We start from the raw sequence: 17416 nt of genomic DNA on the forward strand, positions 1-17416 counted from the left end.
TAAAATGTGTTAAGAAAAGAACGTGACGTAGACTCCCGATGAAATGCAAGAACGCTGAAAGAACGAGAAGAACGGCATATTCGGCGTTGGTCTATTATCTTTTGACAGCATCAGATAAGACGTCACGTCGTTGAAGCTGATATGAAACAGGGAGACGCCCAGTGAAAATGTCAAACAACGGCTCAAAATACTTCTTTTGATTCATCGGCCAAGTCTGTGTTCGTTAACGATGGCCAGTCGCTCGACATTACCAGTAACACAGTACTCTTACCTTATGGAACGAAAACTAAATTGTAATATAAAGAAAAACAATGTGACCATTTATATAATTTAAACCAATGTATATTGTAATTCCTATGCTTCCCGTTCATAACAAAACGTAAGTTCATAAATATTCTTGCCTTTGACACAGTACTCCTACCGTATGAAACAAAAACTAATTTGTAAAATAAAAAAAAAAAACAATGTGACCATTTATATAATTTAAACCAATGTATATTGTAATTCATATGCTTCCCGTTCATAACAAAACATAAGTTATAAATATTCTTGCCTTTCACGTTACTAGTATGGACTGATAGAAATGTGAATTTGGATCTTAACATAGTAATTAATTTGGAGAGATTCGATTGAGTTTTAATAATATTTATTTAAACCAGGACCGGTTTCTAGATTTTAAAATCCCGTCTTCAGGTGCATGAAATTATAGTATTTGGTAATACATAATATGCGGCCGTGATAGTGAGTGCAAGAGTTGCCATCATTGCACTTTGGCGAAAACTGTCCGCCGCAGCGCAGCCACACGGTAGAAACACCAACCACTACTTGAATTTCATAACCTGAAGATGGGATTTTAAAATCTGGGAACTGGCCCTGGATTGAATAAATATTAGTACAACTAAGTCGGATCTCCCTAAATTACTTATCATACCTCTCAGTTTGCGGATGTTTCACGTAGCAAATTTTGTGTATTAACATAGTTTTCAGAAGACAACGTTGTGTTTTATATGCTGTACAATTTTCAGTTTATTTGCTACTGGCAAGTTTCCTATATGTAGTCCTAGTCATTATGAAACAACATGTCCATTATCTATTGGCAATATGTTGCAACAGTTATTTCATGTAAATTAATCCATTAGTCCACATATGAAACCACACATCATTATAAACTGAGTGCATAATCATAAACTGAGCCATATCGATTGTGAACAGAAACGTCATGATACATGTGGGAGAACGATGTACAACACATGTTATGTGTGTAACTGACAATCAATAACGGAAAAGCCATGTTATTCCATGCATGAACCTCAACTTATATTTTCGGTACATCCCTATACAGACGTATTAACCGACATACAGTGGGTGATCAATATCGAAGTCTCCAGCATTTCAAATGTGTTCTGTGACCATATAAAGTTCATAACGAAATGTCATGTGACGATGTAGCAGAAACTCAATAAACGAGATTAGAGCGAAGCTGTTCATGTCTTCAACGTCACAAATGGGTGTAATTGCGCAGTTAATGTCTAATGGGTTTGATGTCAACGTTGGGGAACAATGATCGATTAGAGTGCTGTGTAACTTGGTTAATAGGCTTGTCCAAGAGACAGCATAGTAGAGCACCTGACCACAAAATTAATAAACTGTGTTCCACCGCATTAGGCTGTCGGGTACGGCAACCGTATGTAGAATATTTAAACTAAAAATAATTTTTGCTGCAATTTATTATTTTATTAATAACACGTTCCATCTTCGTGGGGAATCATCAGTATGTCTTAAAGAAATTAAGGCCCAGATGGAGACATAAAGGCAGCCGTTTTCCCCTCACTCCTTTTCTGAATGGAGGAAAAGAGATTAGAAATGGTACAAAGTACTCTCTGCCTAACACTCTATGGTGGTTTGTTGAATATGTAGTTAGATGTAGATGTAGAAATTCTTTAAACAAGTCTCCCTGCTTAGCAACATTTAACTCGCAACAAAAGAAAGACTGAAGAAACTGATGCTTCTCGATAAAGGATTGGTGCAATTATCTCCCACAATGAACTTGATGGTTTGGATCAACACGTCGCCTACAAATCAATAACTTCAAAACTGCATTAGTAAACTACAACTAAATTGAGAAAGGGACACTAACTATCCATGGTATTTCAGTGTTTCTCATGGGTACTTATGGAAGTAAATTCTGTTTAATAATAGGCTACATGCCTTTCACCGTACTTGCCGACTCTGAGCTCATCTTCATAATAACCAGCATAACATCTACTGAGACAGATGATGTTGCTCATTGGCTGTCAGCATGCAGTCCGCTGTCATCTCGTTGCCCAGCACGGAAACACTTACTTACTAACTTAGCTCCCCAACAGCTTCTATCAAACTTTCGACTCTCTGGTACCTATGTGCTTGCAAATTCATGATGCCCTCCTGAGTGCTATAGGAGGATTTTCCTTTACTTCAGAGGCCATCACTTCTGCTCCAGTAAGTCACGCATTCTAATACTGGTGACCTCACTACCTACCTTTTCGAAAGCAGTCAAAAATTTACGCCTATAGATTATTTCAACAAGAGTTCTATGTGGTAAACGATTGTTACTGTGGAATGTTGGATAAGGAGAAGTCAAGGTGGTCATTCTTACAGCCTCTGCCCAAATACAATCCGCCAAGTCTTTCATCAGGATGAAAGGCCACTGCATGGAACCACATCCACAGGTCCGGTATTGTACTTAACACTGACAAGATCTCAACTGCTTGCGGCACCGACCACATCACGCCGACACAGTAACATTACTCCTGGCCCATGCAAACACCCCTGGAGCGTATGATTTTTGTGGCATCATTCATGTGACAAATATGGTTAATTGTTGTGCATATGCTTCCTAAAGTTCCCTAAGTCTCAAGGATAATATCATGGCATCCATCATTACTTGGACATTTTCTCCAATTCTGGTGTTTTATAACATGCCTCAGTTCTGCTTTGACGACTTCACCAACTTATAATCAGCAAATGGAGTAAGCTACACTTGTAAGCTTCACGGTTATGTTCCTTCCAATGGTGAGGCGGAAGGTATCATGTCCATGTTGTAGACTGAAAAATACTATATGCACTAACGGAAACAGAAATCAGACACACTGTAGCTTACAGACTTAGTGGACAACATCAGTTATTACTTCCTGCCACAGTGCTCCGACGATGAAGACTATGGGTAGTGGAAGACGAAAGTCATCGTAGAGGCCAGCAAACAATAAGAAGTACTGACCCAAGAGTAACGTTATATATGGCATATTTTGGCATTAAGCATGGTATATTTAGGTACTATCTGACGCGATGAACTGCATTGATTCTACACTCATTTCCAGAAAAAAATTAAACACCTTGAAAGACTGGAGATAGGACGTTATATTCACAGGACATGTACCTTAGCATGTTCTGCAGAAATGATTATCATTTCAAACTTGTTGGGTCGCAGGTTCTAAGTCAACATCGATATCGCGGCGCAATACCACCTACCGGTAAAACGTGCGTGCGTCTCTCGTTGTTGCTATAAGCCGAATTTAATGGATCAGTGCGACTTGAGCAGACGAGCACGATGTGTAGCGGACATATGCGCCATCTGTACCATCAGACCAGTGAGTTTGAAAGAGGAATTACTATTTGACATGAAAGAATGTGATGCATCCGTCCGGGAAATTGCTACTCATATGGGAAACGCTGTTCCAGCAGTGCGGTGGGTGTGTATAGAATGGTTCACGAAAGGCTGTAGAACACGACGTGATGGATCAGATCGCGCCACCCTGAGATGATCGACATCTCATTCGAATTGTATTGCAGGACAGATCTGCGTCCTTCTCGGCTTTGTCGCAACTGTGGAACAGTGTAACACATCGTAGGCTATCAAGGGTGACTGTCCGTCACCGTTTATTATGGCAGGTGTTAAGTGCAAATCGTCCACCTCGAGGAATGTGCCGAGACAGGCTAGACGTCAATGGTGTACTGAACGACGTCACTGACAACAAGAATGGCATCAGAAAGTGCTTTCAGAAGAATCTGTTTGTTTAAAATGTAGGCCGCATTTTAGGTCACCACAGACAGGGGAGGGGGGCCATCTCAGTGATTGCATTCGCACAAGACATACAGTGCTAACTCAAGACCTTATGGCGTGAAGTGCTTTTGGGTGCAACCACAAATGACAGCTGGTGTATGTCTAGCGCACCGCGACCAGTGTGACCTAGGTGAATGACACCTGCCACCTGTAGGCATACTCTTTATGTTCAACACATCAGACGCCATTTTTCAGCAAAACAATGCATGACCACATGTTGCTGCACGAACACATGACTCTTTGGCGTCATAGGATGTCAACCTTTTCCCCTGGCCCGCATCATCACCAGGATTGTCTCCAATCTAAAACGTAGGATTGATGGAACGACTGGTGTGGCACTGTGACCCACTACCAACCACCACAGATGAACTTTGGAACTAGGTAAATGCAGTGTGTATGACTATGTCACAGGACGCCATTCTCGCCGTATAAGCGTCGATGCCATCATGGGCGGAACAAGATATCAGGACCCGCAGCATACCATGTGCCTGCTAGACAACAGCACGCATTCTGAACCGAAGTGAGTGTAATGTTAATCATTTCGTAGGATTCACTAATGTACGTGTCCTGTAAATACGAACGTCCTGTCTCTAGTCGTTCAAGGTGTTCTGTTTTTTTTCTGAACATGAACGTAAAACAAGAACGGAGTCAGTTATCAGTAGCAATTCTATCTATTCTTTGTTTCAAATTTAGATTTCGGTTACAGAACAGTTATCGTCAGTGATAAAAATATAATAAATACACAGAATGAGACACTAAATGACCTAAAACGATTTCAAATCATAGGTATGCACAACTGGAAACATACAATTTGAAGTGTGTCATGTAGGTTCAAAAGGCTTATAAACCCACATCTTGTTAACGACCTTAGCATGTAAATAGGTCATTGAAACTGAGGCTGCCGTTTACAGACTTACGTAACCAGCAGAAGCACACGTCATAGAAGACGGAGAGTGCCCTCTATCCACTATGTGCATAACCAGGACATCGAAGGAATTTTCTACTACAAAATTAAAGAAGACGCATAACAGTTGTAGTAATACAATAATTCTACATTAAATAAATTACGAAGTAAAATAATTAGCTGCATTGACTTAATGTAACAATGCATTGATCCTGATGCGAGAAATGTGAATTAAAGGTAATGTTAAAACTTTTTAAGAAATTCCGTAATCAATTTTATGTTTCATGTTATTTTACAGTTTCTCGTAGTAAATACCAAATTCTTCACAATAGCACATCACATAACAAGAACATACGAAATTGCAAGTGTTGGGCGAAAGTAACATACAGCAACACTCTGTACAAAATATTTATTGATCGATCTGTGAAATATGTAGTGTCTTGATGTTAACAACATTATTCCCACTCAGACTGCCAATAATTGAACGAAAAACGACCAAATTTTGTAATCTAAGTTTTGTTCTCGTTTGATTGTAGAAGCATTTTGAAAACCGCCTTCTGGGCTGCATGTCTAGTCATGACCCAGGAGGACGCATTTTGCTTAGTATGTTCCTCTTTCTGTAGTAATGCTCGATAAATTATCAATCCCTTAATTTCCTAAGTCGCTCTAATCAAACATCGGGAACGTTCGTTTCAAAGGACACGACCGATTTCCCTCTTTTCCTTGAAGCCACGTAGGCCGGGGTGGCCGTCAGGTTCTAGGAGCTACAGTCTGGAAACGCGCGACCGCTACAGTCGCAGGTTCGAATCCTGCCTCGGGTATGGTCCTACGTCGCTCCAATCAAACATCAGGAAAGTTCCTTCCAAAGGACACCGCCGATTTTCCTCGTTTCCTTGCGGCCGGTGAGGCCGAGCGGTTCTAGGCGCTACAGACTGGAACCTAGCAACCGCTACGGTCACAGGTTCGAATCCTGCCTCAGGCATGGATGTGTGTCATGGCCTTAGGTTAGTTTCGTTTAAGCAGTTCTAAGTTCTAGGGGACTGATGACCTCCGAAGTTAAGTCCCACAGTGCTCAGAGTCATTTTGAACCTTGAAGCAACGCGATACTGTATTTCGTTCCTGTTATTGTTGTCGTTGTTGTTGTGGTCTTCAGTCCTGAGACTGGTTTGATGCAGCTCTCCATGCTACTCTATCCTGTGCAAGCTTCATCTCCCTGTACCTACTGCAACCTACATCCTTCTGAATCTGTTCAGTGTATTCATCTCTTGGTCTCCCTCTACGATTTTTACGCTCCTCGGTGCCCTCCAATACTAAGTTGGTGATCCCTCGATGTCTCTGAACATGTCCTACCAACAGATCCCTTCTTCTAGTCAAGTTGTGCCACAAGCTCCTCTTCTCCCCAATTCTATTCAATACCTCCTCATTAGTTACGTGATCAACCCATCTAATCTTCAGCATTCTTCTGTAGCGCCACATTTCGAAACCTTCTATACTATTCTTGTCTAAGTTATTTATCGTCCACGTTTCACTTCTATACATGGCTACACTCCGTTCAAATACTTTGAGAAATGACTTCCTGACACTTAAATCAATACTCGATGTTCACAAATTTCTCTTCTTCAGAAATGCTTTCCTTGCCATTACCAGTCTACATTTTATATCCTGTCTACTTCGACCATCATCAGTTATATTTCTCCATAAATAGCGAAACTCCTTTACTACTTTAAGTGTCTCATTTCCTAATCTAATTCCCTCAGCATCACCAGACTTAATTCGACTACATTCCATTATCGTCGTTTTGCTTTTGTTGATGTTCATCTTATACCCTCCTTTCAAGACACTGTTCATTCCGTTCAACTGCTCTTCCAAGTCTTTTGCTGTCTCTGACAGAATTACAATGTCATCGGCGAACCTCAAAGTTTTTATTTCTTCTCCATGGATTTTAATACCTGCTCCGAACGTTTCTTTTGTTTCCTTTATTGCTTGCTCAATATACAGATTGAATAACATCGGGGACAGGCTACAATCCTGTCTCACTCCCTTCCCAACCACGGCTTCCCTTCCATACCCCTCGACTCTTATAACTGCCACATGCTTTATGTACAAATTGTAAATAGCACCTCGTTCCTAATGACCTCTATGTCTATGGAACATTAAACGGTAATCTTACGTATTCCTTCATTTCGAACAGATTTCCTTCATATTGATTAGTATATTGTTTTATTTCACGGTAAAACAGTTTTTAGAAATTTCATATTTCTTGTGTTTTTATTCACTCGCTCGTCCACAGATATTCAAGGGAGGCAAGTCGTATTTTAGGGAGTCAATTTTTAAAGAAACAACGTTGTAATTTATTGAAGTCGTTATATAGTATGTGGAAAGCAAGGAATATCTGCTCTTCCTAATGAAACAGTTCGCAAAAGTGTCCAAGAAACTTAAAACTGAGTCTGAAGCCTGCTGAGGTATCAAATTTCAACCCCTTTACCTTAAAATATTAGGGGAGATAACTGCTCAAGATAACCACCCGTGCAACGGGAGAGAACTTATTTACGCCTAAGGCTTTTCGTACTGATATAACCCTGTACTGTATATTCCCCGTATATATCTGCACAGCGCATGTCGGTGTTTAAATCTATGTTAGTTGTACCTTTTATCAATAACTCCCTATCTCGTTCCGTTATTTAACGAGCAGAGAAATTTGACTTGCTTCCGTAGAATACTAAATCTCTGTTCGAATGGTATTTCATTTCTGAAATTAAATGTGTGATAGAACAATACGGCATCCATGTTTGTTCCTTGTTCTCTAGAACTCCTTGTGTTCTACAGTGAATACTATCGTCCTTGTACATTTTATGAGCTCTCCCACATACGAAACGAATTGGTACATTACGTCTCTACCAGCAACGATTTCGTATCCTGGGAACCATCCATGTAATCCAGTATTGTTAGGGTCTCAAGTGCTGTAGGAGAGGTTAATGGCCGAGTTGTTACAGACACAGTACAAGCTCCAGCAGGACAAATGTAGTTTCCTTTCCAAAAGAATCATTGCAGCAATAACTGGTTTAGGTACATAACTTTAAATTTGGACTGCTAGGCAGGAATGTGAATTAGATTCCTACCAAATGCAAGTCCAACTTTTTGAACAGCACTCCACCTCTGTTGCTACTTCAGAAAACGTCACGTTATTATTCAATATCATGTACATGTGTTCCTTTTTAGGTGCCGTGTATCTTCACAACACTTTTGGAATACATGGAACTCATCCGTTAACTATCAACACAAATGATTTTAACTTTTATTCCACAAGTATTTTCACAACATTGCACATATACGAATTAAGAATAGTGCATTTCAGCTGGATACGAGAGACGCTCTGGTGAAAATAATTACTGTATTGTTTTCCTGGTACCACTTCTGTCCTTCATTACAATAAGTGAGATTTTCGCCAGCGGCTTTCCGTATCTGTAAAGTCAAGAGAAAAAGACGTAAATTGCTTTCGTAAACCCCGTCCTTGGAATCGAACTAACGGAAATTCTAAGAATGTTTACAACAGGCTACAGAGACAAAACAATAATTACAGAAGACTGCAAAAAGCGAACAGAGATAATAAAGATGAGATATACACAAAACGAAGCTACAGCACCTAAAGCTGATACATGAGGATGCAGTCCACCCCAATCCTGTTCTTAGTCTAGGTACAGCATGTAACATGCGAGTGCGAAGAATCTCAGTGTATGTCTAAATGTAGAGAGAACCCTAATAATTGAGTTTGTCGGTGACGTAGCTGTGATTTTTCCAGACGAAAGAAATCTCCAGAGAATATTCCATATTATGGAGACAGAACTAACAAATGATCGCAAAGCGCAAAGCAACTGAAAAATCAGAAACAAAAAAAAGAAGAACAGAAATACTCGTGTGCTTGCAGGAATCAGAAGACGTTTAAACGTGAACCCCAAATTTCAAGGAAGTAAAATAAAACACGCAAGATAGTAAAAATATTTACGTAGGGGGGTAATTGAAGAAGGAATGAGCAAAGAATACATAAAACAGAGGACTAGAGAGGTAAAAGCAAGGTTAATGAAGGAAACAAAGGGTTGTTTTACACAAAAAGTTCAAGAGATTTGTTCGTGGCATAGAATTGTACGCACTTGAAACATTAAAAGAGGCAAAAATCAAACGAAATTTCTTGAAGCATTGGAGATATTGTGACGGAGAAACTTGTTAAAGATGAAGTGGACTGATAAAACCACCAATTAAGAAACAATGAAAAGGAATGGCGAAGAAAGGTCATGTAAGAGAAAAGCAGGGAATTTGTCACATAATACTACACAATCATTTCATTATAAATAGCTTACAAGTAACATTAAAAGGAAAGACGGTCCGAAATAGACAGCGATGTGTATTAAAAAGAATATATACGTAACGAAGGAGAGTCTAATTATCCAGAAACGTAGACGTTACCTTCTAATAGATCCATATGGAGAGCCACCAACAAGTTGAAAGATTGAAACTTCCTGGTAGATTGAAACTGTGTGCCGGACCGAGACTGAAACTCTCAAGGTTCGCAGAAGTGCTTCTGTGAAATGTGGATGGTTGGGGACGAAGTACTGGCAGAAGTGAAGCTGTGTGGACAGAGATCTGCGTGCTCTTTGTAATAAAAAAAACTAAGTCAAGGAATCAACGATCAACTTGAATGAATGTCTTTTGAGGTCCGCCCAGACCAAACGCAATTAGCTATATTGAACAAAAAAATAAATAAATAAATAAAAAGAAAAAAATTAAAAAAGCGTGTGTGTGTGTGTGTGTGTGTGTGTGTGTGTGTGTGTGAGAGAGAGAGAGAGAGAGAGAGAGAGAGAGAGAGATGATAGAGCACTTGCCCGCGAAAGACGAAGGTCTCGAGTCCGAGTCTCAGTCTGCCACATAGTTTTAATCTGCCAGGAAGTTTCATGTCAGCGCACACTCCGCTGCAGAGTGAAAATCTGGGTCGAAGGACTGGTGATATGAAGGTTCAGGAATGTTAGTGTCCTGAACATGTCGTACCAGAACAACGTGTGACAGCTCCTCATACGTTACTCATGAGATTTCACAGCTCTGGGAAATATTTTGTAAGTAATACGCCCAATATGTCGACTTCAAGGGTCCCATTTCGACCTTGGCTCCCTTCACAGAACTGAGCAAAGATATTTAATCACGATAAAATGTTTGGAAAAAAAACTTTGATAACCGAAAAAATGTACTGGCGACGTCACTACAAGGAGGAAAACCCAGTAAATAAAATCGAAAATACCGGAAATTGTCAATTTCAAACAAGCATTCCATTTCATTTGGACACCTACAGACATCAATTTTTCCTAGTAAGATAAAGATTCCTTGACGTGAAATCTTTTTATCTATAATAAACACGTTTTGCCGCACAAGGAGCGTTGTGTAATGTTAGCTTTGATAATGAAATATGGCTGTAGCTTCAAGGAAATTTTCTGCATCTTTAGAGGAGACCAATCTGTTACTAGTTGACTGGTAATCTCCCGATTCTGTAATGTGCCTGACTGTAAACAACCTACACTCTTTATTATATTGTGAAATTAAAAAAAATGCAATGAAAAAGGATGGAGACAGTACACTTTCTTCGTAGAACCGTACTCAAATTTCCACGCATATGCTCCGTCATGATATATTTTAGGATTCTCTGCAGTTTGCTGTGCAGGTAAAAAAAAATAATAAAAAAAAGTAATGTGACGACGGCCTCCCGTCGGGTAGACCGTTCGCCTGGGGCAAGTCTTTCGAGTTGACGCCACTGCTGCGACTTGCGCGTCGATGGGGATGAAATGATGATCATTAGGACAACACAACACCCAGTCCCTGAGCGGAGAAAATCTCCGACCCAGCCAGGAATCGAACCTGGGCCGTTAGCATTGACATTCTGTCGCGCTGACCACTTAGCTACCGGGGGCGGACGCTATGTAGGTAAAAAAAAAAAATAAACGAAATACTTTAATATTTTCGTTGTGATATTTGCTTATCTAGTAGAGTACGAATAACCCATGTAACAAACTGTTTATTCACATTCACTATAGGTGTACAGTTTTGTTAGGCAATGTGCATATTTTTATCTAGTGGTCCGTTGTAGCCTGTAGCTGTGTTTTGATGAATGCCTTGTTGGAACAAAAGAATTTGCTGCATATAGACTAGGAAATTCGCCGGAATGGATTGGTGAACATAATACAAACGAAATTACTTCATTTAATTTTAACAGCAGGTCTCAATACTGGTATCGTAACCAGTTTCGACTTCACACAGCTATAGGGACTTCAATACATGTGGAAGTAAGTTTGATTTTATAATTTATGCTGCTGTCCAAAATTAAAGCTACAAACTGCTATTTCCCCGCCCTGTGTCTAATTCACGATATAATCATACAAATTGTCAGTAGATGTCGTTATGGTCGTCTTCTGCACGGAAGATGGCATTCCGGACAACGGACAACCATGTCAGCATTGTCAGAGGATCTATCAAACGGGGTAGTGTTCCCCGGGTTGTCCCACATCCACAATCGCGTGTACACAGTTACAGAAGCCGCAATATGTCACAGAGAGGACGCCTGCTGTGGCGGGTCATAGGAAGAATGGAAGTAGGGCACTCGCAAACTGATGTGGGCCGATGGCTTAATGTGAATCGTTCTGTTGTTTCTCGGATGAGGCGGCAGTTTATAGAAACCGGAATTTTATCCCGGGAACAAGGACACGACCACGACCACGTGTGACATCAGAAAGAGTGGACGGTTATTTGGCTGTAACGGCACGAGGCCTTTGTACTGCACTGCAACTGGCATGTGGCCTCTCAGCAACCCCTGGATGCCTTGTATCGAGGAAAACGGTATACAGGAGGCTTTAGCAGAGCGGTCTTTATTGTTGGAGACGTGCTGTCTGTTTCCCTTGACGTGTCTTCGCGGGAGGAAACTTTTAGAGTGGAGCCGTCAGCGTGCCATTGGGACTGTCGAACAGTGGGCCCCAATGTTCTTTTCTCAGATGTGTACTGATTTGGTGTGGAGAATGATTTCCGACGGCCTCGCATCTGGAGGGCATGATTTCGGGGCCCAATCATTATGGAAAGAGGCCGATATCGAGGAGGATCCCTAATGTCAAGGGCAGGGATTTACCACTAGAATACCTCTTTAGGAAATAGTGCGGCTGAATCAGCAAGACTTAACTGATGTCACGTACATTGAGGAGATCTTGGGATCTCATACGCAGTTGTTGCCAGGTGATGCGGGCCCAGGCTTCGTATTGATGGTCGATAATACTCGACCTCATAGAGCACGGGTGGTTGATTTTTTTTTTTTTTTTTTTTTTTTTTTTTTTTTTTTTTTTTTTTTTTTTGTAAACGACAGATATTTCACGCATCACGTGGCCTGTTCACCCTCACGATTGTAACCCAATAGAGCATCTCTGGGATGCACTAGGGTGGCGGGTTGTATCACCTCAGCATCCACCAACCACTCTCCAAAACTTCTGAGTAGCTCTGCAGGAGGAATGGGCATCACTACCGTAAGGTGAGATGGATGACATCATTCACAGCACGTCATGTCGCTGACAGGGCTCTACTGGTGCCAGAGATGGTCACACACCATACTGAGCAAATCAACCTGTTGTCAGAATGTGTGTGCAAATCCGTTAAGTTGGAAAAAACGAAGAATATTTTTGTCTACCGTTATGCATGTTGCAGTTGATCTTCTGTATTCTTTACATTGTTTCTACCTTACTGTCGCCTGTTTATAGAGTTTTGTGCAGAATAAAAGCAATCATGCATTATTTCCGTTTGTTGCTTTAATTTTGAACACAAGTGTAGTGTACTAGGTTTTACTACTTGCGCGTCCCGCTCGTCCGCTCTCCACCTTTCATTTCAAACACCTTATATGGTGACGTTTCACTAAGAAGCCGAAGCTAGATATAATACCATTTTCATGATCTGAGAGTGAAAAATACACTTCAAGTATTTTGTCAACAAATTCAATGTTTTATAGTTGTTATGTCAAAACATGACTTTAAGATGTAGGGACATTCATACTGCTTGTCCCTTAGAATGACAGGCTGTAGTACGCACACACTTAATGGTGTGCCACAGAAATATATACAGAGCCACGCTAAGACAGGCTCTAATACACTGTAGCAAATGGAAAGAAAAATAAGGAGACCCTATACTACAAATGTTGGAGTACACAATTAACGCCAGTTCACATGTTGGATGTGTGATATCTTGAGAAAAGTAGAAGTAAGCGATAGGGAAAGACGAGTAGTATACAATACGTACAAGAACCAAGAGGGAACAATAAGACTGGAAGACCTAGAACGAAGTGCTCGGTTTGGAGATGGTGTAAACCACAGATACAGTATTTCACCCCTACTGTTCAATCTACACAACCAAGAATCAACGCCCTACATTAATGAAATATTCCGAAGTGGGATTAAAATTTAGGATAAAAACGTACCAATAAAGAGATTCGCCGGTGACATTGTTATCCTCAGCGAAAGTCAAGAAGAAGTAGAGGATCTGTTGAATGATCTGAACAACCTAATGGGTACTGAAAATAGACTGGCAGTAAGCCGGAAGAAGACATAAGTAATGAGAGCTGGCAGAAATGAGGATAGCCAGAAACTTAACATCAAAATTGATGGTCGTGAAGAAGACGAAGTTAAAGAATTCTGCTATATCGGAAGCAATATAACCCATGATGGACGAAGCAACAACATATAAAGCAGACCAGCATGGCCGAAAAGGAGTCTACTGGTTTCAAACATATGCCTTCATTAGATGAAGAAATTTTTGAGGATGTACGTTGGTACCACAGCATTGAATGCTAATGAATCACGGTCAATGGGAGAACCGAGGAGAGTCGAAGTGCTTGAGGGGAGGTGCTGCCGAAGAATTTTGAGTATTAGGAACACTGGCAAGGTAAGGATTGAGGGCATTATCCACAGAATCAACCGGAAAGCGCACGCGATAAGACGAGACACATTAGGGAATAACTGAAATAAACAGAGATAAAAAGAGCACTAAAGTACAAGGTCGCTGAAGCAAGGGACGGAGTAGTAAGATACATCTAGAGGTATAATGAAACATTAGGATGATAGTCAATCGTTATCGCAAATTATGTTGCATATCTGTTGATCGGTTTCAGTTGCATATCTGTTGGTCGGTTTCAGTCATAGCATTCCATCTTAAGACTAGTTGGTGATAACATTGCTCATCAGCGGAAGCAACAAGCTTTCAATAAGTAATGCAATACATTTTGTTTTCTAAAGCAGATTGGTTTTATTCATGATTCTAGTACACTGTTTTATTCCCCATTCTTTTAGTTACAAAACTCTATTTTTCAACATAATCTCCGTTCAATGCCACGGATTACGCCATCTTACTAGGAGGGACGATACTGTAAGTGGTACCACGCTGCTGGTGGACGTCGGAGCCAACGCCTTGCTGCGTCAGCAGCCTCCCTGTCATCCACATATTGCTTCCCGCGGAGTGCATCCTTCATTGGGCCAAACAGACGGAAGTCGGAAGGGGGCGAGATCCGGGCTGAAGGGTGGATGAGGAAGAACACTCCAGTGTAGTTTAGTGAGATACTCTCGGATGGTCAGACTTGTGTGACTTGTCATGGAGAATGAGCTGTCCGTTTGGAATTTTTTGTTTTTGGCGACGAACACAGTGAAGTCATTTCTTCAATGTCTTGAGAGCAGCATGCGGGAGAACGGACAGATTTGTGTCACCTATTGCGATGATAACAGACGCCTCGCCCAGTGACTTGGCGTGCTTTTGTTCATTGCCAGCTCGCAGTACATATTATTCAAGCGCCTATGGATCCTTGTAGTGCTCTTGTTTTCTACCTAAAGAAATTAAGTGACAACTATCTGTTTGGAACGTACCCCAGTCACAGAAGCACTTTGAAGGCAATGTATAAGGCCGCCACCTATCGGAACTTCATGAAACCATAGGGGTTGAAGCGAGCTTATTCCAAGATGTCCCATAATAATCTCCACATTTTTAAAAAGAACTTGTCAGAGAAAAAGAAGGTGGAATTATTTACTGAACGCCCTTTCTTAGATTGCTGCCGTTCCTAAGATGCATCCAAAAATTATAAAGAAACAGTTAATTTGCTGGACATGTGCATGTGTTTGTGGTGGATGGCGATTTGGAGGTGGGGGGGGGGGGGGGGGAGCAGGTTGCGAACCAAGCAAGGATTGACTGCAGTTGAGCAGTCAGAGAAATTTTACATTTCGCGCGTTAGCTTGGGCAGATGCATAAAACCAGTCACTTCACTGAGCATCTAAACATCTACATCTACATGGATACTCTGCAAATTACATTTAAGTGCCTGACAGAGGGTTCATCGAACCACCTTCACAATTCTCTATTATTCCAATCTCGTGTAGTGCGCGGAAAGAATGAACACCTATATCTTTCCGTACGAGTTCTGATTTCCCTTATTTTATATTGGTGATCGTTCCTCCCTATGTAGGTCGGTGTCAACAAAATATTTTCGCATTCGGAGGAGAAAGTTGGTGATTGGAATTTCGTGACAAGATTCCGTTTCAACGAAAAACGCCTCTTTCTTAATGATTTCGTGCTCAAATCCTGTGTCATTCTTGTGACACTCTCTCCCTTATTTCGCGATAATACAAAACGTGCTGCCTATCTTTGAACTTTTTCGATGTACTCCGTCGGTCCAATCTGGTAAGGAACCCACACCGCCCAGAAGTATTCTAAAAGAGGACGGCAGTCTCCTTAGTACATCTCGTACATTTTTTAAGTGTCCTGCCAGTAAGACGCAGTCTTTGGTTAGCCTTCCCCACAACATTTTCTATGTGTTCCTTCCAATATAAGTTGTTCCTAATTGCAATTACGAGATGTGTACCTAGTTTTCATTTCTTGCAGCTAGTGCCTTTACTAACTTTTTCATTGTATTTCTCTTATATAACAGGAGAAGCAGATTAATTTTGCAATTGCCGTAAAAATATAGAGTGTACGACAGTGTCGACATGTGATCTAAGCTCTTTCAGCGGAGTCTCCGTTGCATTTCATACAAAAGAAGAAATTTGTACAAGTTGGTCCTTTTTGTCTGACTAGTTTTGGTTCCTCATAAACAACATTTTGTCTGTAGCTTACTAAGAACATGTTCAATGACTTTTGAACTGTTATAACATAGCAGTTTCTACGATACTTTTCCATATGATGAATTCCCTAAACGTTCAGGTGTGAAATATGTGCCTCACTCTGGCTGTGCCACATTTAACTATTACATAGACAGCAATTTAATTTCCAATCACTTCTCTTACTGTCCGTAAAGGCTTCCTGAAATTGAGTGTGTTGAGTGGTAGGGCGAGAAGAGTTAGTAATATTCCTTTGGACGTCAATCAACTCACAAAAGAATTGAGGTAATTGTAAAAGAGGGCATATTTCTCTATCAAAATGGAGGTGGGTCATTAATTACCACAGGGTATCCCTGCTTCATCCATAAAAAAATTTGATTGACAGCATAGCAAAGAAAGGCCCCCTGCCCCATTGAGATGCTTGATGTCTAACGGTAGTGCGAACATTTTCGAGCGGCTACCGCGAGCGAGTAAGCAAGTGTTTAGTAGCACCTTCAACTTGGGGCAATATCGTATAATATTTACTTTGCTATCACGAAATAGATCCTAATCGGAAGTTTGAATAAAAATTTGTTCATTTTTTTTACAAGTACCGTATAGGTGTGGTTGGAAGATTTAGTTATTCTAAGTCTGGTTATGTTCTGGTGTCGCTGATGTACTTTTGTGGCATTTGTCAAACACTGATCAGTTACTGAGGATGACAAAACCATAACTGTAAAGCTTTTAGTCAAAAATATTCTCCAGTATAAATAGAAAAGCCCTTAAGAAGAAGGGAATCTTCATTCCCAAAAGTTCTGAATATCACTTCGATATCCTATCTGCTCTATACCGGCTGTTAAATGTATTAATCCGACCACCAATAAAGCTAAGTTACATGGCTCTACACACATGACCAACAACTTTACACAGACGTATTTTGGCTATATCACATTTATTGTACCTTCAACCATACAAGTTACAGATATGTATCTTACTATTGGTATTTGGCTGAAGCAACATATCAGTTTGCATGTACACTTAATATTCGTGAGCGATTAGTGGTCAAGGCACCTACAAGGGAGAAGAGAAATTTTGAAAAAAAGAGTTAAATTACCTTCCTACTATACGAGGAGGGACTGAAATGTAAATTATCAGAGTACGCATTCAAAAGAAACGATAGTAAAATATCAACGGAAGTGAACTAGATTAAAAAAGTTTGGAAATTTGTGGTAAGGTCTTATGGGACCAAACTGCCGTGGTCATCCGTGGCTAAGCTTATACGCTACTTAA

The sequence above is a fragment of the Schistocerca gregaria genome, chromosome 3, assembly GCF_023897955.1.
Source record: "Schistocerca gregaria isolate iqSchGreg1 chromosome 3, iqSchGreg1.2, whole genome shotgun sequence".
In the NCBI taxonomy this organism is placed as follows: domain Eukaryota; kingdom Metazoa; phylum Arthropoda; class Insecta; order Orthoptera; family Acrididae; genus Schistocerca; species Schistocerca gregaria.